At 47.5% G+C, this 23612-nt stretch overlaps 1 long non-coding RNA gene across 1 annotated transcript in view; it reads left to right on the top strand.

Annotated features, from left to right (window-relative positions):
• The window catches only part of LOC120380194, a 95684-nt gene that overhangs the window by 58422 nt on the left and 13650 nt on the right, over window positions 1–23612 (top strand). The window contains exon 2 of the long non-coding RNA XR_005587647.1: window positions 1735–1892. This is a non-coding gene — a long non-coding RNA (uncharacterized LOC120380194). The remainder of the gene's footprint in view (window positions 1–1734; window positions 1893–23612) is intronic.

Below are 23612 nucleotides of genomic sequence, written 5' to 3'. Positions count from 1 at the left end.
CCAAGGATGCAGAGCCAGCCTGTGGCAGCACTCGGGAATTGAACCCACAGTTCCAGCAGTGCAGGTTAGCACCTAGCTGCCCAGCTACTGCGCCTCTCCAATCCAGCATGATGTACTCGGCCTGTACTTGCTGCGTGCCTGTGAGCAAGGGGCTCAGGATTTGGCTTCATACTGGTAGTCGATTCTTTAGACAGGTTGGTTCCTTTCACAGCTTTCTGGGGCAAAGCCCTTTCCATTTGTGGCGATAGGGGCCGGATGGTTGATTTGCTTATCTGACGTGAGACCGTTTCTGTGGCCTGTTGGATTTCAATGGGCGTTTCTCAGACATTCCTTGGTACTGTTCTTCACAAGCTAGCTGACCTTCTTCCCACCATGCTCGTTCTCATGTCAGCTGTAACACCTGTGAGAGTCTGCTGTCCACCGTCTCATGTTGTTTGAGTGCTTTTCTTCTGACTTGCATTCGCTTCTGATGCATGAAATCCAGCCCTGGACTGTAAGGCAGCTGTCTAGACAAAACCCCTCAATCGACACAAATTAAACAAACCAGATGTGAGACAACAAATGTGGACTGATCATGAAATGGCTCTGCCCCTCCCCAATGGTTAATCCCTAGATTGTCAGAAACGTCAATACAAGTCTTTGTATAGTGCCCTTTTGTCCAGGAACACGATAGCAGCCAAGGAAATGATGAATAACAGAATAAGGTGTTTTTCTCCATTATATTAGTCTCTCTCACTCCCCCTCCCCCAACAACTCATGTTAAATGGCAGTAACGCTGACAAATCTCTGGATACACTGACAGGATGGTGAATCATTAGCTAGGCAGATACAATACTGATACAGACAGACAACAGCTAGGCAGGTACAAGGTTAGCTAGACAGAGAATTAATAGGTACAGTCGTTGCTCAGTAGGTGGAAACATATTAAAGATGCTTTCATGGTTCATTTGTGGTGCAATAAATAAGGATCTCACCAGGAGGGGGAAGAGCGCATCTCTCTGTGGGCTGCCGGAATGTGAGTGATGCATCTTTGGTAGGATCTGTTTGGAGGGCCGGTGAGGTCCCAGTTTAATAAAGTTAACGCCTTTTCTCTCCTGAATGCCTGAACCTGACCATATTAAACAGAGAGAGAAGATCCAAAGAGGTGGATATTGGGATCTGCAGAAGTAGAATAATTTTTAATTGTGAAATTTCATGCAAACATTTTTACCATTTCAGGGATTTTTATTCTTTAAATTTGGGCTGTTCCACAAAGTTCTGCAAAATGGATATTTCCACACTGAGAACCTCTGAAAATGTCTATTTTTACCTTTTTCTGGTAAATGGGAAAACAGGGCCATTTCTGAGCAGAAATATTTGCAACATTTGAAAACAGGACGATACTTGCATTCATAATGAAGAATGGAAAAAACTCAGATTGAGAGCATTTTTCCATTTCCTTCTAAACATTTCTCACTTCTCAAGTGGAAAGGAGAGATCTACAGAAATACAGGGGAGAGTAGGGTAGGAGAGAAGAAGAGATGGATGGCAATCTGTAGAAAAAGAGAAATACATGGCTGGGTAGAGATAGGAAAGCATGCCACAGGGGTAGTCTGAGAGATAGAGACGGGTGTACAGTAGAGATGGTGAGCAGGGACAGAGGAGTATGAAGGACGATGAACTAAACTTGATCAGAAGACTCTTTTGTCAAGCATAGGGTAAAGATTTCCCCTTCCATCCTGTCTATTCTTCTAGATACTGATTGTATGGGATTCACGTCATCGGTACCATCTGATTGGATCAGGTCAGGAATTGGGGCTTTAATTTCCTGCACAGTTTAAAGACCATTCCCTGGCAGAAGGAGTCAAGGGAGAGCAGTGGAAATGAAAACCGGCCTGGGAGTTTCAGTGAAGGTCTGTATACTCTAAGTGCGGTCACCGCGTTTCATGAACGACGAATCCCTTCATCAAAGATGCTTCCAGCCACAAATAACAAATGGCAGGAAAAAAGCAACTTCTGCTGCACTCCTGTTTACTGAATGATTTCCCCATGACGCACAGGAGCTGATATATGTTCAAGAAATGGGTTTGTAGTGCTCATTCTGCTAAAAGGCTAATTAGGAGAAAGGGGTGTGTGTGTGTGTGTGTGTGTGAGAGAGAGAGAGGTGAGGAAAGGGGGGTTCTTTGAACTCCTGTAAGGAAGGCTTGGTAAAGTGGAGAGGAGCTGAGATTGCCTCAGATGAAGAACACCTCATTTATAACTGATGGGGTGGAAGATCATACGGCTGGATTTATTCATTACCCTAAGGAAAGTACCTTGGGAGGGCTGTCTGCAATTCTCATGCTTGGGGCTGAGGGGGAAGTGTCTGATGGCCCAGGTTGATTGCGATTTCTTTCCTTCTTTGATTTGTCTTGTCTCTGTATCTTGTATTTGTCTTCTAATTTGCTGCTTTTTCTTGTAATGTGATATTGTTACTGTAAGGCCTGCAACATGTCAGTGAACATCGCGGTCATCTTCAATCTTTCAGCAGCTTTTGAATCGGTTCATTACAAGGTTCGATCCAGTCACTCTTCCTGCCGGTGTTATCGGCACCTAGGCACTGCAATGTCCTTGAGATGCTCTTTGTAATGGGATATATGGCTCAGAGTCAGTGTATTGCTAGCATCTCCTCATCTCTCTCTGCTCTCATATGTATGTGGAAGAGCAGGGGTGGGGTGGGGGACATTGTGGGACTCTACAGGGTTTTTGAGAAAGAAGAACATCATCCATCACCACTGTATGGGTCCCTGCTGCAGTGAATGAGCAGAGCCATTGTAGTTCTGCACAGTGTGCTCCAGCTACAGCGAGTCAGCAGAATTAGGTCCCTAAGAGAGAAGGGGAGGCAGAAGGGCCTGGGGCTACAGAGGAGCAATAGTCCCCTGCCAGCCTGCCTCCAGGGAATGGTAGGAAGACTGCAATCCCTGGAGCTTAAGGGTTGATTGATTCATTTTATGTTAAATTGATGGACTGACTTAATGTAAGTTGAATGGAGGAGAGACAGTCTGGCAAAAGTGGGCTGCACCTGCAACCTTGGACGTGGCCTCATTTTCCAGATGGGGGAACTGACACCCAGATGGACACATTCTGCTCTGTTACACATAGGGTGGCTGGGTGGCCAGTTTTCAACCAGAAATTCTGGTCAAAAAGGGGACCTGATGGTGTCCAGTCAGATCTAGTGACTGGACACCCAAAGTCCAGTTACTGCAGGTGGAGGAGGCGGGGAGGCACCGAGTCATCACCCATGCCAGCCCCTACTTAGCCGGGGCCACCTCCTCCCTGCAGCTGCAGCTCCCAGCCCCGGCTCTGCATGCGAGTCCCTCCTGACCCGGAGAGGGGAAGAGGAGTGAACAGGGGGGTGGGGCCTCAGGAGGAAGGGTGTGGCAGAGGTGGCCTTAGAGGAAGAGGCAGGACAGGGGTGAGGCCTGGGAGAATGGACAGGGCATCGGAGGTTCTGGCACTCCAGCTGGAGTGTCCAATTTTTATACATTACAAAGTTTGGCAACCCTAGTTACACAATTAAACTGCAGTTGGCTCCGTGGACATGATGAGTTTCTTGGGATTTACATCCCAACTGATGGAACTTATAGCTGTAGCCTATAGAGCTAGGTTTGTCATTTATTTTACTTAGCAGTATCACAAGGAACCTACAGGCCGGTATCCTGTAAAATGTTGGTTTCAGCAGTTAGCATAAGGCTCAAGGCCTTTGAACTTTGGCACAGATAAATGGCCCAACAGTCACCCCTGAGTCTTGGGGAACTAGGAATAGAATGTTTTTTGGGGGGGTTGGGTTTGTACATAATGACACCAGGCAGCCACAGGAATATGAACTAAAACCAGCTTTTGGATATTTTAGGATAGGAACATCTGCAGATGTCTGCCCACAAGACTGCCATGGCAACGAATTGATACGTATGATAATAAGTTGAGATAATTAATATACTAACTTATAGGAAAAGGGCACCCAAACATTAGTACAGGGAGGAAATACAAATAAGGAAAGGGGGGGAAATCCCTACTGAATATGCATTAAGCATAGTGACGTCAGCAAAACATATCATAAGAGTTGTATCCCAGCCTGTGTATTGGAGGAAAGAGAGGTGTCACCCTTGGGAGGCACCAGGATGATGACCACTGGTGACGGTGAGGAAGGTGATAAGGAAGATAACAACCTGCTAGGTTGTTCTGCAGGGGATGGTGTGAGTATGTGGATGTTCAGATTGTCAGGGAGTTCCCTCACCAGGGTGGTGTCTCTGGCTGGCCATTATGGGGATTAGCTCTCTCAGCTGGTGCAACCTCTCCTGGTGGTGCCTCTCCCATCATCGTCTCCACCTGCAGACCTGCCTAAGTCCAAATCCTGCAGTGTTCTCTTCATCACTCAGCCCTTGGGCCGTGTTTTCCCCCTTCTGGTGGGAGTATCTCAGTTCTATAGTCTAGCCACTTCTCCGGTGACGAGTGGAGGGGACCCGGGCCTGCCCACTACTGCAGGTCCTAGCCCAGAGACCCTGTGGATAACAGCCTCTTGCTGCAACTCTGACTTCCTTCGCTGCTGCTTAAGTTTCTTGGGCTACTTCCCTGTGGCCCCAGTACCACCTTCTCCATCTTCTCAGGGCCTTGAGCCTCCAAGTCCAGCAGCCAGCCCGGAGCTCCCTCCTGCTCCCCTGTTCCCTGGTGGCAGCTGCCCTGACAAGGTACTCCTATTCTCTCAGCTTTTCAGGGACTCAGTCCTCACTCCCTGAGCACCCAGCAGCCATTGACCCTTCTTTGCCCTGCAGATCCCTTTTATGTGAGTCCACTGGGCCCTGATTGGTTGCTCCATGCAGCCTGTCTCTGATTGGCTACCCCCTGTGCAACCTCCGTAGGCTGCTTTTAACCCCTTCCTTGCCAGTGTGGGGTGAATACCCCATCACATAGAATTATCTCTCTCTACCTTGCTGGGTTAGAGTGTTTGTGACTTTGCTAAATGTATGAATAAAACTATTATAAATACAGAAAAGTTCCTAAAGTGTGAATGCTGCAACCATGCACATTGTGGTTCCCAGTCAAACAGTAATTTTAATAGTATTGGGCCTGATATAGGACAAGACCCTGTCAAACCTCAAAGTGATAATTGGGAATTTTTAAGTAATCAATATAATTAATATACAATCCATAGATTAACCCATATAGTAGAATTTGGTCAAGACAATTTAAATGACTTGCCCAAAGTTTCACCACAGGTCAGTGGCAAATCTGGAGTTAGAACTCCAGCCTTGTTCTCAGTCTCCTACATCACACTGCCTGCCTGGATTTTGCATAGAATTAGAAGCCAGGGATGCTGAGGTCAATGGCCATAGAGGTGTCTAGGGGCCAGAATTTTGGTATTATTTTATTAATATTTGTATTGCAGACATGCCTGGAGGACTCAGCCCCATGATTCTAGGCATCGGTCAAACACCTAACAAAGGTCCCTGCTCGAAAGACCTTACAATTGAAGTTTTTAGGACTAGTCTACACTAGAAGACTAATTGGCACAGCTGCGCCGCTGGAGCACATCTGGTGAAGATGCTCTGTGCCAACAGGAGAGCTCTCTCCCGTCGGCGTAATTACTCCACCTCTGTGAGAGGCGGAAGCTGTGTTGGTGGGTGAGTGTTTCCCACTGACATAGCGCCAGTGTGGACAGTGCTTAGGTTGCTGTAACTTGCGTCGCTCAGGGGGTGGCTTTTTTACACTCCTGAGGGACATCAGTCACATCGATTTAAGTGGTAGTGTAGACCTGCCCTGAGATGACAAATAGGTGTTGGGTACAAAGACACAGTGTGACAGTTACAGCCATTGGAATAAGCAGCAGTCACAACACGCTGGCTGCCTGGCCGCTGTCAGGCTGATGATGTGTAGGGCTCCCAGCATAGATGGGTTTTAAGGAGAAAAATGCTGGGGCATTGTGGAAAGGTCTCAGCTCCAACTTACACCCCAGAAGTGTCACAGTGGGAGATGCCAGGTGCGGAGCCCTTTTGAAAATCTGCCCCACTGTGGGTATGGAGCACTTGACAATCTGACCCAAGCTCTTTTGAAAACCTGGCTCCATATCACATAATGTCCCTTGACTGCCCCACAACAAGAGAAAGAGGCCTTGTTTCTGAGCATGGAAGATGGGATGACAGGGCCGCCCAGAGGATTCCGGGGGCCCGGGGTCTTCGGCGGCAGGGGGCCCTTCCGTTCCGGGACCCGCCGCCGAAGTGCCCCGAAGACCCGCGGTGGGGGCCCCCCGCCACCGAATTACCACCGAAGACCGAGCTGAACTCGGCAGCGGGTCCCGCTCCGTCTTTGGTGGTAATTCGCCAGTGGGGGGGTCCTTCCACCCCGGAGCGGAAGGACCCCCTGCCGGTGAAGACGGGGAGTGAAGAAGCTCCTGTGCCCGGCCCCGCAAGAGTTTTCCGGGCACCCCGGAGCGAGTGAGGGACCCCGTTCCAGGGGCCCCGAAAAACTCTGGTGGGGGCCCCTTGGGGCTCGGGGCCTGGGGCAAATTGCCCCTCTTGCCCCCCCCCCTCTGGGTGGCCCTGTGGGATGATACCATGTTCCTCAAAGCCGGCATTTCTAGCCAGAATCATCAAACTCTGATTGAAATTGCTTTAGATTCTGCAAAATGACAAATCTCCATGGAGGAACATTGGGCCAGTCTTGGGACTGACAGTGGACTAGGTCTGATGCCACCCTCTTTTGGCTTAACCATAGTGTGCTAAGTGCCAGTACACAATGGAAAGGCTGTGTTTGCCCTTCTGTAGGCTAGGGTTGCTAGTGGATTTGTTGAAAAGTGAGTCTGTTCATTCCATCTCAGGCGCACCAGGCAGTGGAGGAAAAAAGATCACAGGCATCATTGCTAGCAAAAGGTAGCCTGGAGAGCACCGAGCTTTGTAATCCTTCCTGCCTGGCACCATATGGAACGCAGCACGCAAGTGATGCACAGAGACAACAGAAAGGGGGTGTGGTCTGAAAGAAAAGAGGTGTGGTCAGGCTGTAATTTACTGCACACACTCCCTCTGAAGTCACATCACCATGGCAAACAAGTGGGGCAGAGGCCCATACATAGGTATGTTCTGCAATCTGAGGCTGTAATGTCACTGAGCAGCCAGGATAGTGCTCGTGATGGGGTGCGTACCTCACACTGGCAGAGAGAGAGTTAACTGGAGCCCAAGGGCAGTTAGTGCGGCCGGTTACCTTTGGAGGGTGGGCCAGGCCCAATTCAGGATTGGGTGTCTGAGTTAGGGAGGAGTGGGGGACTAATAAAGGAAGGACATCAGGGCAGTAGAAGGGAAATAGAAGGCCCAGGGGAGAGTATGCCTCAAGATCCTCTCTAGGGCTGCCAACTTCCTAATCGCACAAAACTGAACACCCTTGCCCTGCCCCGCCCCTTCTCTGAGGGCCGGCCCCCACTCACTCCATCCCTCCTCTCTCTGTCGCTTGCTTTCCCCCACCCTCGCTCACTTTCACTGGCCAGGGGACCGGTGTGCAGGAGTGGGTGAGGGCTCCGGTTGGGGGGTGCAGGCTCTGGGGTGGGGCCGGGGATGAGGGGTTTGGGATGCAGGTGGCGGCTCTGGGTTGGGTCTGAGGGATTTAGAGTGCGGGAGGGGGTTGGGGTGCAGGTGGTGGTGTGGGGTCTGGGAGGGAGTTAGGGTGTGGAAGGGGGTTCTGACCTGGGGCAGGGGGTTTGGGGTGCATGCTCCAGCTGGGCAGTACTTACCACAGGTGGCTCCCGGTCAGTGACACAGCAGGGCTCCCTGCCTGCCTGCCCTGGCTCCATGCAGCTCCCAGAAGCAGCTGACATGTCTGGCCTTTAGGAGGAGGCGCAGCCAGGCGGCTCTGTGTGGTGCGCGCTGCCTGCAGGCTCAGCCCCCGCAGCTCCCATTGGCCATGGTAGCGTGCAGACGGGCAAGTAGAGAGCATGCCTAGAGGCTGGGGGGACATGCCGGACCCTGCCAGGAGCTGCGTAGAGCCAGGGCAGGTAGGGAGCCTGCCTTAGTCCCGCTGCACCGCTGACCTGACTTTTAACAGCCTGGTCAGCTGTGCTGACCAGAGCCATCAGGAAACCTTTTCACCCAGGCGTTCTGGTCGAAAACCGGATGCCTGGCAACCCTAATCCTCTCCTGAGAAGGGAGCTCCGGCAAAGGGCCAGGAGAGAGACTGGGAAAGGACAGGAGTGCAGCGAGTTCCTGTTGTGAGCCTTGGTAAAGGGGCTAGACACAAGAAGGGCAGGGTTTCAGGAGAGCGCAAACCTGTGCGTGGCAGACAAGGAGCCAGGCCTCTGGGAGGTGGTGCTCTGTGCCAGAGCTGTAGAGCCAGGGAAGGGGTGAAGAGGCTGGGGGGCGAGGGGGCAGTGATCCCTGGTGAAGAGGCCCTAGAGACAGGCCTAGGTACAAAATACCCCAGGAGAACAGCAAGCAAGGAGTGTGAGGGAGCAGACTTTAGCTGCTTGTTATAGGGTCCCTGGGTGGCTCCCAGAGTAGAAAGAGGGCCTGGGATCCCTTAACACCCACCAAGGAAGGGGGTGTGAAAGCCTCTGATATAAAGGGTGTACGGACTGCTGAGTCCAGAGTAAGAGCTGGTGTAAGGTCATTGTACTATTGTGTTGTGGGACTCTCTTTTACGCTAGAAGAACATGACCTGGCTGGAGGCCTGAATCAGGAGAAGCAGCAGCCCAACGCAGAGTGGGAGCTGCTCTTGGCAGCGGGGAGCCAGAGGAGGACAGCCTGCTCCACCATGCCCAGCCACAAAGGGGCACGCTGGCTGAAGAGTCACTCTTCTGCAATGTTATATTTCTGTGGGCAATTCTAGTCACCTATCAGAGAGGTAGCCGTGTTAGTCTGGATCTGTAAAAGCAGCAAAGAATCCTGTGGCACCTTGTAGACTAACAGACGTTTTGCAACATGAGCTTTTGTGGGTGAAAGCTCATGCTGCAAAACGTCTGTTAGTCTATAAGGTGCCACAGGATTCTTTGCTGCTAGTCACCTATGTTAGAGAACGACTAATTCCAACAGGTGCAGGGAAAGGCTCTGTGTTCCCCTGCCCATCCTAACAGCCTAGCTTATGAGAGGAGACAAGGCGCAGCAAAATGCAGCTTCTCACTCAGGGTACACCTCGGGGGGGAGACGAGCTATTGAAGCTGAAGCACGATGTTGGCAGAAGAACAAATGGGGATAAACTGGCCAGGAATAATAGGTTGGGAATGTGAAGCAGGTTTCTAATCATCAAGGAGGAAGGCTCGGGCACAGCCTCCGGATAGCAGGAGCGGGGGCAAACAACCTGACTCGTTTTAAGATGGAGCTTGATAAATTTATTAACAGGATTATATGACTGGGTGTCCTGCCGTAGCAGGACTTGATGGACTTGATGACCCAGGAGGCCTCTTCCAGTCCAAGTGTACATGCCACTTGTAACCTAAGTGCTGATTTTCCACCATGGCTATTCTCCCAACCGTCTTTACGCTGCTCTGATCTCATAGGTAAGAGGGGCTCCTGGTAAGCTCTAAGCCCTGTTCTCAGGGATGTGCCCTGGGCCACAGTAATGGCCACCAGTGGAGTCGTCTCCACTGGTGCAGTGCAGGTGTGGCCAGCAGTGGGGTGGCATTATAGCAGGCTTAGCAGCTTATCCAACCCATTAGGTCCTAGTGCCCCTGTTGGTGCGGGTAGCAGCACGCAGTGTTTGCTCAAGGTCTTGTTGTGCTGCCAGGCAGCATTTGGCATGCAGTGCCGCACAATTGTATTGTTTCCATAGTGTTACGAGCACAGGCACCAGACCATTCAGCCCGCTGTACCTTCTGCTGCCCGTGAATGCCTGCAGGCTAGCAGATGCCACAGCAGCAGCTTGTTAGGAGCCAAAAAGGACGGTGATTTTTAGAGCCAGACACTAACAGGGTGTTTGGGCCTAGGCCCATCCTCAGACCCAGCTGGGAAGATGTCAGGTGATACCAATAAAGGGCGGGGATTGCTCAGCTGGAGGAGAGCTAGAAGAGGAGGATTGGCTCCTGGGACTGGCCTGGGTTTGGAGTCAAAGGCCTCTGACCCCTGAAGCCTGTGTGGGTCGGGGAATAGCTTTGTTTTGTGTTTATTTGAATTAATAACCCAGGCCCTGAGGGAAGGGCCTGAAAGAGACTTGGCTGTGGTGTTAGACCTTCCTGGGCTGCAGGGAGAGAGGCCAGCAGGCCTCCACGTGGTGGAGAATGTACAAGTGATTGTCCCCTACAGCTGAGGGGAAATTGAGACAGCAGGGGCCAAAGTGATAACAGGTGGGGATTGTCTGGTGGGCCACGCCGTGGGGCGTTTTGTACAAATGGGAAAAGCGGAGGACATGCTACACCTGATGGCGGTGGCACAGCAGCAACAGGAGCAGACAGAAGCAGACCCAGGCAACTCTCCTGCCACTCTGGAGAGCCAACAGAAGCAGGAGGCAGTTTGGTGCTCAACAACAGGAGCGGTTCCTGCTGATCCTGGAGAAGGTAGCTCAGGCCAGCTACTAGGTTGGTGAAGCTGGACCCAGATGACCCTGAGACCTTCCTCCAAACTTTGAGAGTGTGACCACTGCTGCCAGCTGAGAGGAGTTGACTTGGGCAACCAGGGTGGCACCATTGCTGATGGGAGATGCCTGGGCAGTGGACTGAGCCTTGAGTGATGAACAGTGTGGCTCAAATCCTGAGGTAAATGCTGCCATTTTAGATAGACTGCTCCATTGAAACCATTATATTTTTGTCTCAAGTGGCTAGTCAGGAAATATTTGTTACAGGAAATTGGCCCTAGTCTGATGGCTGAATGCACCTGCCATGGGCCCTGGAGAGAGGCAGCTACCTCAGAAACCTCGTTCCGTGCTACTGCTCCTTTCACAAGTCTGTCTGACTGAGAGGCTCCTTGCTCACACACTAGCTCAAAGAATTGAGATTTCTCCTGAACAGAGTTCAGGCCTGTCAGTTACATAAGCACACGTCACTTCAGCCAGACCTGAAGACATCTCACTTGTCACTTCTCGCACACTTAAAGAGCAGGTGGGAACTGGAGGCTTTGCCCACTTGAGACTGAATGGCACTTTGTGCAAGAATTGGGAGCACTAACCCTGGTCCCAGTGTCTTGATCAAATGTCAACTTGAGTATCTGCATTCTGCCTTCTCAAGTTCTTGCTGCATTGCTGTCTGGAACTATCTTCTCCATTTTCTATCTTAAACTGTTTGCAGTCCAACAGCGGCTGTCTCCCACCCCAGAGGTAGGTGCAGTGATTTATGAATCATTTGTAAAGTGCTTTGGGATCCTCTACAAATGTAGAGTATTGTTACAGTTTTGTCCACCTTTGAAAGTAACTAAAATCCTTAAACCTTCTATCTTACAGTAAGTGGGCCAGATTCTTCTGTCTTCTATGCAGGGATAGCTCCACTGCAGTCAGGGAATTAATCTGGGTCTACACCGATCTGAATGAGAGTAGAATTGGACCCAGCATTTAATCATTGCTAGCATAGTTATTGCATTAATTAAAATAAACATTCTCCAGCCTGCACACTGCGTGAAGAAACAACAAATGAGCCAGAATGAGACACGTGGCATTAATTGAATCTCAAGTGCTCTGGTGGTATCATAAAAAACTGTTTATGATGTCACAGAACCCCCAATGCAATTATTTCCTTCTGCCTCAGAACAGCTAGTCTATTGTTCTCTACACTCCAAGCGATGCTAGAGTGACCAGGTGCTGTCCAAAGATCTGCAGCGCCACCGAGACAAAGGTGTTGCTGTGGGGCTTTGTGTTGGACTCCCCACAGAGAGCAGCAATCTCAGCACAGGAGCCCTACTGCACAGCGGAGATGGGCAGAGGCCAGCAGGCCATTTTCCATTCAGCTGGCTTTTTTTCATATATATGCTAAGCAGGTAGTCGCTGGCTGGGATACGTAACCCATTCATCTTACCTCGGCTGGATAGCAATCCATTTCCCTCTGTTGTTTTCAAGGGATTATGCCAGAAGTCTAGGCTGTTCATGGAATTGGGAAAATACTGATGTGCTGTACAGAACCACGCTATGAATCTAGTAATTAGCGCACACAGGCCTCAGCCAGATGTACACGCATTCCTCAGCCAGAAACATCTCCTCCTCCCCCCACACACACCCTCCAGCGCCACCCACAAAACATACTAGAAACTTCCATGTGCTCACGGTGTGTTTATTTTTAAAAGGCAAATAAGTGTCTGGTACTAAACTCCAACATAAACTAGGACATGGTTATAATAGCTTTAGGGAGGAGGCCTCTATACAACTATTTCCTCCTTGTTGTTTAACTTAATTTAATATAATTTAAACAAATTACCATTTTCCATAAATGCTCTGGGATACATTGGGGATCTGTGTGTCTTAGGTACTTACCTGGCCCCCATGACTGTAGCAACTGAGCACCTCACAATCACCGATGTATTTATTTGTGCAACACCCCATGAGGTGAATGGAAGCACAGAGAGGCTAAGGGACTTGTACAAGGTCACAGAGGATGTCTGTGGCGGAGCAGAACTTGATCCAGGTCTCCCAAGTTCTAGGCTAGTGTCCTAACCACTGGACCGTCCCTCTTTCCACCTCCCCCCACCCCTCCACCTCAAATCTGGAGAAATTAGCATGACCAAATTCTTACTGCTGATCCCTGCAAAGGAGAGACCAGTGCAGAAGGCTTGAATCCCAGAACTTTCCTCTGTCCTCCCACTGACACTAGTGTAGAATTAGTGTTAGAAATGAATGAGGATCCCCCTGGCCAGTAGTTCATTCTTGATGTGCATCAGGAATGTCAAACTTTTCCCTTTTTCTTCTCCTCCACTGCATGTGCCTCAATGGTTGTCTGTATGCTGAAACGTGCCCCCTTCCAAGGTGGTATGGCCTAGATTACAGAGCGGCAGTGCTTTGGGCTGCTGGGAGGAGACTCCGGTATAACACAGGGCGTAGTGTAGTCGAGACTTCTGTAGCTTCTGCCATTTTTATGATTCTGTGTTTTTAAAAAAAAGTTGGATAAGAAAAACTGGGAGCAAGAGATTTAGCTACCTGAGAGCTGCCCATGGTGCTGACACCAGTTCAGCAGAACTGATGGCTGCAATGGTGGGTAGCTTCTTTTGTAATTTTCCCTAGCATAGACAAGACTTCACAACACACAGTCCTGGGCAGTCCCAAAAGCAGCTTAATGGCAGCCTTTGAAAACTTAAGCACTGTCCTTCATGCCTGCTGCCCTCCTGGCTAAAGGAAATGTTGCTAAAAGAGCCAGCCATGATGTGAATAAGGAAAGGAAAAGTTAAATGATAGAAAAAGGCTGCTTCAGGATACAGGTCCTGATCCAGAGCGATTTGATGTCAATGGAAAGCTTCAATGGGCTTTGGATCAGGCCATAGTGCCAGGTGATACCTCTTGCAAAGATACTGGGGTTAGGGTGACAATGAATGGGGAAAATAGTCTCAGCAGACGCAAAAAGCACAGACAGCTGCCTTCTTTAATCCACCCGATCCCCTACAGGCGACTCCAGCCGTCAGTAAATTTACAGACTGTCAGTAAAGGGGAAAAAAAGACTGTCAATAAAAATGGCAAGATAATTTAGAAAAATCTTGTTTTCCTTCCCCTGGCCTTAGTCTCTGGTCTGATCAGTCCCTTTAATACAGAATCTGGATTTATGGGCTTTTTTATATATTTTGATGATTGAAATGATGACTTCTGTAAAAACGGACAGGGATGACTAGAAACAGAAGTTGAACAAGTCTGCAATTGATTTGATTAGGCGAGGAGTTAAAGTCATCTAGCTACAGGTCTGCTTCAGCACGCACTGGAGACAATGGAAATCCTTTCTCTGCCTTCAGCGGGAGTTGACTCAGGCCCTATAAAGGGGAAATCGCTTTAGGACTAATAGCAAGTACCCTAGGGAAAGGGAACTCGTGAGCACATGCAAGGATCACATGTACCCCCAGGGTGTTCAGTCCCCTGCAGGTGCCATTGGGGAATATAGAATGCTCTAAGGCATTCCTCCAACGTAGAAAGATTAGACCAGCCCCAAAGAGATCAGGTGTCTGCATTTAGAGGGGGAGCAGTAGGGCCCAGAATGGATTCATGTAGGAAGATACTATTAGCCCTGTATAAAGGCTCATCTACACAGGGAATTTCCGGGGAAGTTAGTGTGAAATAGCTAGGGTGTGAATTTAAGGTGAAACAGCTATTCCACACTAACTCCCCCATAGATACTTTTATTCCACTTTAGTGTAATTCATTTCCAGAGAGGATTAACCTATCTATTCCCGGCTTTTTCGGCATGAAGACAAGCCCTAAGTGCTTCTAGGCTGCGACTTTTAAAAGATCCTAAAGGTTGTATGCTCCCAACTCCCATGGAATTCCAATGGGATGTAGGTGCCTAACTCCCTTAGTGTCCTTTAAAAAATCCCATTCTTAAATACAGGATCTATAATCAATGTCCTCTTTAAAAAAATGTCATTTTTAAGTGACTATTGTCAGTAACTTTTTATGGTAGGTGACAGAGAAAGAGTGTACTTGCATTTTCCTGGTTCAAAGTGGCCCAGCATATGGATAACCCAAAGAATCTATCCTGGGTACAAAATTCTCCATTGCTCTGCGCCTTGTCTGTTACCATTTGGATTTGGTAGAATTTCCACTTTGCACTGGTGTAAATAGCTGCATGTGGTGCAGAGTGATGGAGAATCAGGCCTTATGCCTCCATGTCCTGTTTAAAGAGGTTATTGCAAGACAAATCTCCCTCATGGGGAGGTATCCAGGCCCTGACTCTCCTTTAAGGGCCACCCTGTGCAGCAGTCAGCCCCGCTCCACCATTGCAAGAGTGACTCTGTTAGCTTCTTTTGCCACAAAGGACTATGAAGGGAATGGTTATTCAAACTCAATGGTCCACGGTGGCCTGATTTCATTAATTTCCCCTCCTCCCCTCTCCTCTCTCTGCAGGGAAATCCCTAATCTCTCCTAGAGCTCCTGGTGGGGATGTTTATTTAGATATGCACACAAAGCAGTAACCAGCCACAAGACAGAACCAAGCCTGTTCCTATTCCAGCAGGCAGCCCATCGGGCTCTGAGTTGAAGCCTTTCCTCTCTCTCATTTGTTCCTCATACTGAGGAACTCTGGAGTTATTAAAGTGACTACCCACCTGGCTCCCAGGACAAACCAATCCGGGTTAGTAAGGGTTGGTGTGTGCAGGACTGACCCTAGGTTTGGTGGGGCCCGTGTCGACCTCTGCCTGCCTGCAGCTGGACAATTTTCCCATGTCCCTTCTTGCCAGTCTCTGATTCCCATTTAGACTGTGGTGACCCCACCTTTGGCCCACACCTGTTTGAGGCTTTGCAGCCACCACAAGGGCTGAGAAGGAAGGAATGGAACTGAAACACATCTTTCCCAGGCAGAGAGTTGGGAGCCTGCCCTGCTCCAGAGCTTGGTGCTCTGGCTGGCAGACACAGGGTGTAGATGTGTCTATGATGTCTGGTTGCTGTATAGAATCATAGAAGATTAGGGTTGGAAGAGACCTCAGGAAGTCATCTAATCCAACCCCCTGCTCAAAGCAGAACCAACCCCAAGTAAATCATCCCAGCCAGGGCTTTGCCAAGCCAGGCCTTAAAAACCTCTAAAGCTGGAGATTCCACCACCTTCCTAGGTAACCCATTCCAGTGCTTTACCAGCCACCTAAGGAAATAGTTTTTCCTAATATCCAACCTAGACCTCCCCCACTGTAACTTGAGACCATTGCTTCTTGTTCTGTCATCTGCCACCACTGAGAACAGCTGAGCTGCATCCTCTTTGGAAACCCCATTCAGGTAGTTCAAGGCTGCTGTCAAATCCTCCCTCACTCTTCTCCAGATTAAATAAGCCCAGTTCCCTCAGCCTCTCCTCATATGTCTTATGCCCCAGCCCCCTAATCATTTTCATTGCCCTCTGCTGGACTCTCTCCAATTTGGCCACATCCTTTCTGTAGTGGGGGGCCCAAAACTGGACGCAATACTCCAGATGTGGCTTCACCAGTGCCAGAGGGCAATAATCACTTCCCTCAATCTGCTGGCAATGCTTCTACTAATGCAGCCCAATATGCCGTTAGCCTTCTTGGCAACAAGGGCACACTGTTGACTCATATCCAGCTTCTCGTCCACCCTAATCCCCAGGTTATTTTCTGCATAACTGGCGCTTAGCCAGTCGGTCCCCAGCCTGTAGCAGTACCTGGGATTCTTCAGTCCTAAGTGCAGGACTCTGTATTTGTCCTTGTTGAAGCTCACCCCATAGCTGTCTGAAGTCCCCCTCCCCCCATGAGTGCATTAACGTGTTATTTCAGTGTAGTTGGTACAGGGAATTTTAATTCTCCTTGAGTTCTTATGGGTTTAGCAGATCCTCACTGTGGTTTCCCCTTTTCTTTTTCCCTTAACCCAGATTTTTCAGCATTGGTTTGTATTGCAGTGGCATTGTAGACACTTCTGACAGGCAGCAGCACCCCTTCATCTCTTCCTTCTTTTCTATCCTTCCCCTGGAGATCTCACCCATCAGTGTTAGCACTCCAGTTGTGAGAATCATCCCACGAAGCCAAATGCTTTGTGACACTTCAAGTACATTATATAACAACACCCACTACAACTCTTTTGTCTACTATGGCAGCCAAGACACAAAACTTCAACAAGTTAGTTAAAGGGACATTGTTAAAATGAAAATCATGTCTTTAAAAGAGCGCGGTTCTTACCCATGTTGCAAAGAACCCATTTTGGCTACTGAAATAGACAGAATTGTAAAAATCAAATTCTCTCCACTCTTTATGTTAAGTTTTTTGCACTTGATTCACTTTAGACTCAGCAGTTGTGCTGGTCAGTTATGCTTTGTTATCATTGGTTTCACTCTCCGCTAGGAGAATGCTGCAGGGTTTGGGTTTACAGCATTATAAGGGAATAGTTATTTGGCTTCCTTCTGCTCCTATCTCAGCACCTTATTTCAAGCTGTCTTCATGCCTGGAACATCGTTCCAGTCCCTTCTTGCCAAGCCACTACACGCTCCTTGTTCAAATTCCTCATCAAAGCTCACCTCTGGTGTGCTACTGGGTGATAAGAAGTGAATTAATTCATCCCCTCCCATAAAAAAAATTAATTTAACAGAACTATCCGAATGTGCACTTGCAAATGGTGACTGTTTTCTGGTCACTTTATTATTAACCATTGTCTTGTCTCATGTGTAGCCGCACACTACAAGAAGGATGTGGAAAAATTGGAGAGTCCAGCGGAGGGCAACAAAAATGATTAGTGGGCTGGAGCACATGACTTATGAGGAGAGGCTGAGGGAATTGGGATTGTTGAGTCTGCAGAAGAGAAGAATGAGGGGAGATTTTATAGCTGCTTTCAACTACCTGAAAGGGGGTTCCAAAGAGGATGGATCTAGACCATTCTCAGTGGTACCAGATGACAGAACAAGGAGCAATGGTCTCAAGTTGCAGTGCGGGACGTTTAGGTTGGATATTAGGAAAACTTTTTCACTAGGAGGGTGGTGAATGTGTTACCTAGGGAGGTGGTGGAATCGCCTTCCTTAGAGGTTTTTAAGGTCAGGCTTGACAAAGCCCTGGCTGGGATGATTTAGTTGGGGATTGGTCCTGCTTTGAGCAGGGAGTTGGACTAGATGACCTCCTGAGGTCTCTTCCAACCCTGATATTCTATGAATCTATGATTCTCACCACATCTCCATGCCATTCCCCTTGCTCATTGAACCATGTCTCAAATTGGCCCCTGAGCCTGCAGCTGGTTCAGGAAAGCCCTGGTTCAGGAAAGCATCACTATTTAGGACAGCACTTAAATGCATGCTTAAGTCCTTTCTTGAAGTGGGACCTTCAACTGTAAGACCTTTGGGGCAGGGACTGTGAGTACAAAGTTCAAAAGTGCCTTAGTGAGTTAGTCTCCTAAGTCCCATTGACTTAATCTCCTAAGTCACTTAGGCACTTGTGAACATTTTGCCACATCTCTTTATTTGCTCTGTAAAAAGTGACTGATGAGCATGCTTCTGGATGCTGTAAAAATAACATGGGATCCCAACACAGCAAAGAGATGATTAGCTGTAATGAAGAACATAGTGTGAGAGCCATGGCAATTTCCTGCAATATCCTGGACAAACTTCATTGAATTAAGTTAATAGATCATTGTGGGCCAGGGATCATATTCAATTCCAAGGGAGAGGGGGAACACAGCCCTCCAGGAACTAAGATCAGTGAGGGATGGTGAGGCAAAGTCACTCAGGTTGTATCATCTCCGGTGAGCTACCACCACCTGGAGAGGCTCGCATGTCCTGGTTCAGAGTGGATTCTCTAAAGAACCAACAGACAAGAAAGGACTTTTGGATGAATAGCTTGAATTTAAACTGCTTCAGGGCCTGCTTTCTGATCCAGCAAATGGGTAGGCCCTTCTGTCTGAAGGGCAGGCCCCAATCCTTAGGGAAAGGTTGGAAGGGCTGACGCTGACTACAGCCCCTGTGGAGATGGGAGACTGATGTCTAGTAAGCTTATTAGCATGCATGTAGGTTCTTTTATTGTTTTTAATAGGTTTTCTCTGTAATGCTTTAAGAACAAATGTGCTTACATAGAAAAGACTGTGTGGGAATTTAAAACTGTGGGCAATTCCGCTGTTTATAGCCTCTGAGGAGAAAAGCAAAGCAGACCTGCTTAGGCCGTCTGACTTGCTGGGGAACTCACGATGTAAGTAGGGAACCTGGAAAATACCCCTGTCTGGAGGGGGAAGATGTGGATCTCTGCCCAAGAGAGGTAAAGGAGAACCTAAAGCCTTGAGTGGGTGTCCTTGCTGGACCGCAGGGGGGGAATACAGGTGCAGATGCCCTGACCTGTGATACCTAGTTTTAACTGAATTTTAAAATGGAGGTTAAACACAATTTCAGTTAGGTTTTTATAATGCCTGACAGTTACATTTTGGACCTAGCCTAACCAGCCACTGACACTGTGCCCTAACAGCAGGCCATAACATAAGAACGGCCATACAGGGTCAAACCAATGGTCCATCTAGCCCAAGATCTTGTCTTCTCACAGTGGCTGGTACCAGATGCTTCAGAGGAAATGAACAGTACAGGGCGCTTATCGAGTGATCCAGCCCTTGTCCTCCAGTCCCAGTTTCTGGCAGTCAGAAGTTTAGGGACACCCAGAGCATGAGGTTGCATCTCTGACCATCTTGGCTAATAGCCATTGATGGACCTATGCTCCATGAACTTCACACATTTTTTATTATATTTTTGGCCTTCACAACATCCCTTGGCAATGAGTTCCACAGGTTGATTTTGCATTGTATGAAGAAATACTTCCTTTTGTTTGTTTTAAACCTGCTGCCTATTAATTTCATTTGGTGACCCTCATTCTTGTATTATGTAAAGGGGTAAATATCACTTTTTCTCCACACCATTCATGTTTTTCTAGACATCTATCATATTGCTCCCCCTTGCTTAGTTGTCTCTTTTCCAAGATGACCAATCCCCGTCTTTTTAATCTCTCCTTATGTGGAAACTGTTTCATACCCCGAATAATTTTTGTTGCCCTTCTCTGTACCTTTTCCATTTCTAATATATCTTTTTTGAGATGGGGTGACCAGACCTGCACACAGTATTCAAGATGTGGACGTTTCATGGATTTATATGGTGGTGTTATGATATTTTCTGTCTTCTTATCAATCCCTTTCCTGATGGTTCCTAATATTGTTAGCTTTTTTGACTGCCACTGCACATTGAGCAGATGTTTTCAGAGAACTATCTACAATGACTCCAAGATCTCTTTCTTGAGTGGTAACAGCTAATTTAGAACCCATCATTTTGTATGTATAGTTGGGATTGTGTTTTTCAATGTATATTACTTTACACTTATCAACATTGAACTCCATCTGCCATTTTGTTACAAAGGGATCTCACATAACACGGTAACTCCTTGCTGTCTGCTTTGGACTTAACTATCTTGAGTAATTTTGTATTGTCTGCAAACTTTGCCACCTAACTGTTTACCCTTTTTCCAGATCATTTCTGAATATGTGGAACAGCGCTGGTACCAGTACTGATTCTTGGGGGATTCCCCTATTTACCTCTCTCCACTGTGAAAACTGACCATTTATTCCTACCCTTTGTTTCCTATCTTTTAACCAGTTTCTGGTCTATGAAAGGACCTTCCCTCTTATCCTATGACTGCTTAGTTTGCTTAAGAGCCATTAGTGAGGGACTTGTCAAAGGCTTTCTGAAAATCCAAGTATACAGTACTATATTCACTGGATCACTCTTTTCCACATGTTTGTTGACATGAATTCGAATCAGGGGCGGCTCTAGCCATTTCGCCGCCCCAAGCACAGCGGCACGCGGGGGGCACTCTGTGGATGCTCCACCGGAGCCGCGGAACCAGCGGACCCTCCGCAGAGATGCCTGCAGGAGGTCCACCGGAGCCGCCTGCCGCCCTCCTGGCGACCGGCAGAGCACCCCCCGCGGCATGCCGCCCCAAGCACGCGCTTGGTGTGCTGGGGCCTGGAGCCGCCCCTGATTCTAATAGATTGGTGAGGCATGATTTCCCTTTACAAAAGCCACATTGGCTCTTTTCCAACCTACTGTGTTCATCTAGGTGTCTGATAATTGTATTCTTTACTATAGTTTCAACCAATTTGCTTGATACTGAAGTTGGGTTTAGTGGCTGGAATTGCCATGATCAACTCTGGAGCCTTTTTTAAAAGTGTCACGTTAGTTATCCACCAGTCATCTGATACAGAGGCTGATTTAAGCAGTAGATTACATACCATGGTTAATTCTGCAATTTCATATTTGAGTTCCTTCAGAGCTCTTGGGTGAATACTATCTGGTCCTGGTGACTTACTGCTGTTCAATTTATCCATTTGTTCCAAAACCTCCTCTATTGACACCTCAGTCAGGGACAGTTCCTCATATCTGTTACCTAAAAAGAATGGCTCAGGTGTTGGAATCTCCCTCACATCCTCTACCGTAAAGACCATTGCAGAGGATTCATTTAGATTCTCTGCAATTGTTTCCTTGAGTGCCCCACTAATTGTTTGCTTGGTTGGCAGGGTTCTGCTTCTGAACGACTTAAATTCTTTTTTTGCTGTTAGTTTTTGTGTCTTTAGCTAGTTGCTCTTCAAATTCTTTTTTGGTCTGCCTAATTATACTTTTACACTTGACTTGCCAGAATTTATATTCCTTTCTATTTTCCTCAGTAGGATTTTCAGTTTTTAAAAGATGTCTTTTTGTCTCTAGCCATCTCTTTTACTCTGTTGCTTAGCCATGGTGGTATTTTTTGGTCCTCTTACTGTTTTTTTTAAATTAGGGATATACATTTAGTTTGAGCCTCTAGTGTGGTGTTTTTTTTTTAAAGTTTCCATGCAGCTTGCAGGCATTTCACTCTTGTGAGTGTTCCTTTTAATTTGCGATTAAATAGCCTCCTCATTTTTGTGTAGTTTCCCTTTTTGAAGTTAAATGTTTGTGTTGGGTTTCTTTTGTATTTCCCCCCCTAAAGGAATGTTAAATTTAATTACATTATGGTCACTATTACCTAGCAGTTCAGCTAGATTCACCTCTTGGACCAGATCACGTGTGCCACTTGGGACTAAATCAAGCATTGCCTCTCCTCTTGTGGGTTCCAGGACGAACTGTTCCAAGAAGTGAATGGTGTACGGAAATTTTTATCTCTGCATCCCGTCCTGAGGTAATGTGTTCCCAGTCAATATGGGGATAGTTGAAATCCCCCATTATTATTGGGTTTTTTGTTTTTGTAGACTTTCTAATCTTCCTGAGCATTTCAAATCACCGTCACCATCCTGGTCAGGTGGTCGGTAGTATATTCCTACTGCTATACCCTTACTATGCAAGCATGTAAAAGCAGCAAAGAGTTCTGTGGCACCTTATAGACTAACAAACTTATTGGAGCATGAGCTTTCGTGGATGACATGCATCCAACGAAGTGGGTATTCACCCATGAAAGCTCATGCTCCAATACGTTTGTTAATCTATAAGGTGCCACAGGACTCTTTGCTGCTTTTACAGATCCAGACTAACACGGCTATCCCTCTGATACTATTCAAGCATGGAATTTCTATCTATAGAGATTGCATGGTACTGTTTTGATTCATTTAAGATTTTTATCATATTTGACTCTGTGCTTTCTTTCTTTCACATATAGTGCCACGCCCCGACCAACATGGCCTACTTTGTTATTCCTATCTATTTTGTATACCCTGACATTACTGTGTCCCATTGATTACCATTGTTCCCCCAAGTTTCTGTTATATCCATATTCTCATTTATCAGGCACTTAAGTTCACCCATCTTAGTATTTAGACTTCTAACATTTGTATACAAGTACTTATAACATTTGTCAATATTGAGTTGTCTGCCTTCGTGTGATGTAATTGAATGGGACTCATTTTCATTTGACAGTTTCTCTTCCATTCCTACCTCTCTCCTCTTTACTAGGCTATAGAGAATCACTGTTAATAGATTCCCCCCACCCACCCAAGGGATGTCTCAGTCCGAACTGTGTGCACTTCTGCACCTGTCAGCTTTTCTTCCAGTCCTTAGTTTTAAAAACTCCTCTCTGACCTTTTTAATTTTACATGGCAGCGGTCTGGTACCATTGTGGTTTAGGTGGAGCCCATCCTTCCTGTATAGGCTCCCCCTTTCTCCAAAGGTTCCACAGCTCCTAATAAACCTAAATCTCTCCTCCAATCACCATCATCTCATCCACACATTGAGAGCCTGCAGTTCTGTCTGACTGGCCCTGCTCATGGAACTGGAAGCATGTCAGAGAAAGGCCCTAGTCTCCTAAACCCAAGCTGGTGGGCTTTAATCAAATGATGCCCCTTCAGAGGCTTGTCTCTCAATTCATTTAACAAAATGGCTTCTAAAGTTTCTTGATTTTTCTCCACACTGATGTTACGCTAATTGCTCTGTGATAGCTCAGTGATCTTGCTGGCTGCTGTGTTTGCTGATTTCAGTCCTCAGGAATCTCGCCTGTCTTCAGGGAAATCAGAAAAACGGACCCTTATTTCTCTCCTCTTTTTCCTGTAACAGTGTCCTGCCAGTGGGGAAAAATCGTATAGGAGTCCTTGTTTGTTTCATTGTGATCGATAAAGGAAGCACTAAAGGTTGGTTCTTTTCATGCTTGATTTTGCATTAGCAATTCAGGTCTCATCTAGCCTGGTAACTGGAGAATTAGGGAAACCACAAGAGTCACAAGTTGAGTGAGGATGGGACTTTAGACACTGTATACAAAATCTTCATTTTCGTTAGTCATTAAGGTTAAGTGTCGCTTCTCTAACATGTTAATGGCTAACTTTGCTAAATGGTCAACATCACTGACTGATCAGTTAAAAAAATGTACAGTACCCACCTGGTGAAGTGAAGAAACAGATTGACAGAGCCAGAAGGGAACCCAGAAGTCACTTACTAAAGGACAGGCCCGACAAAGAAAGTAACAGAACGCCACTAGCCATCACCTACAGCCCCCACTAAAACCTCTCCAGCGCATCATCAAGGATCTACAACCTATCCTAAAGGACGATCCCTCACACTCACAGACCTTGGGAGACAGGCCAGTCCTCACTTACAGACAGCCCCCCAA

This window comes from Mauremys reevesii, linkage group 13 (genome assembly GCF_016161935.1).
Source record: "Mauremys reevesii isolate NIE-2019 linkage group 13, ASM1616193v1, whole genome shotgun sequence".
Lineage (NCBI taxonomy): Eukaryota > Metazoa > Chordata > Testudines > Geoemydidae > Mauremys > Mauremys reevesii.
This window is presented reverse-complemented; position numbering and strand designations above follow the sequence as displayed.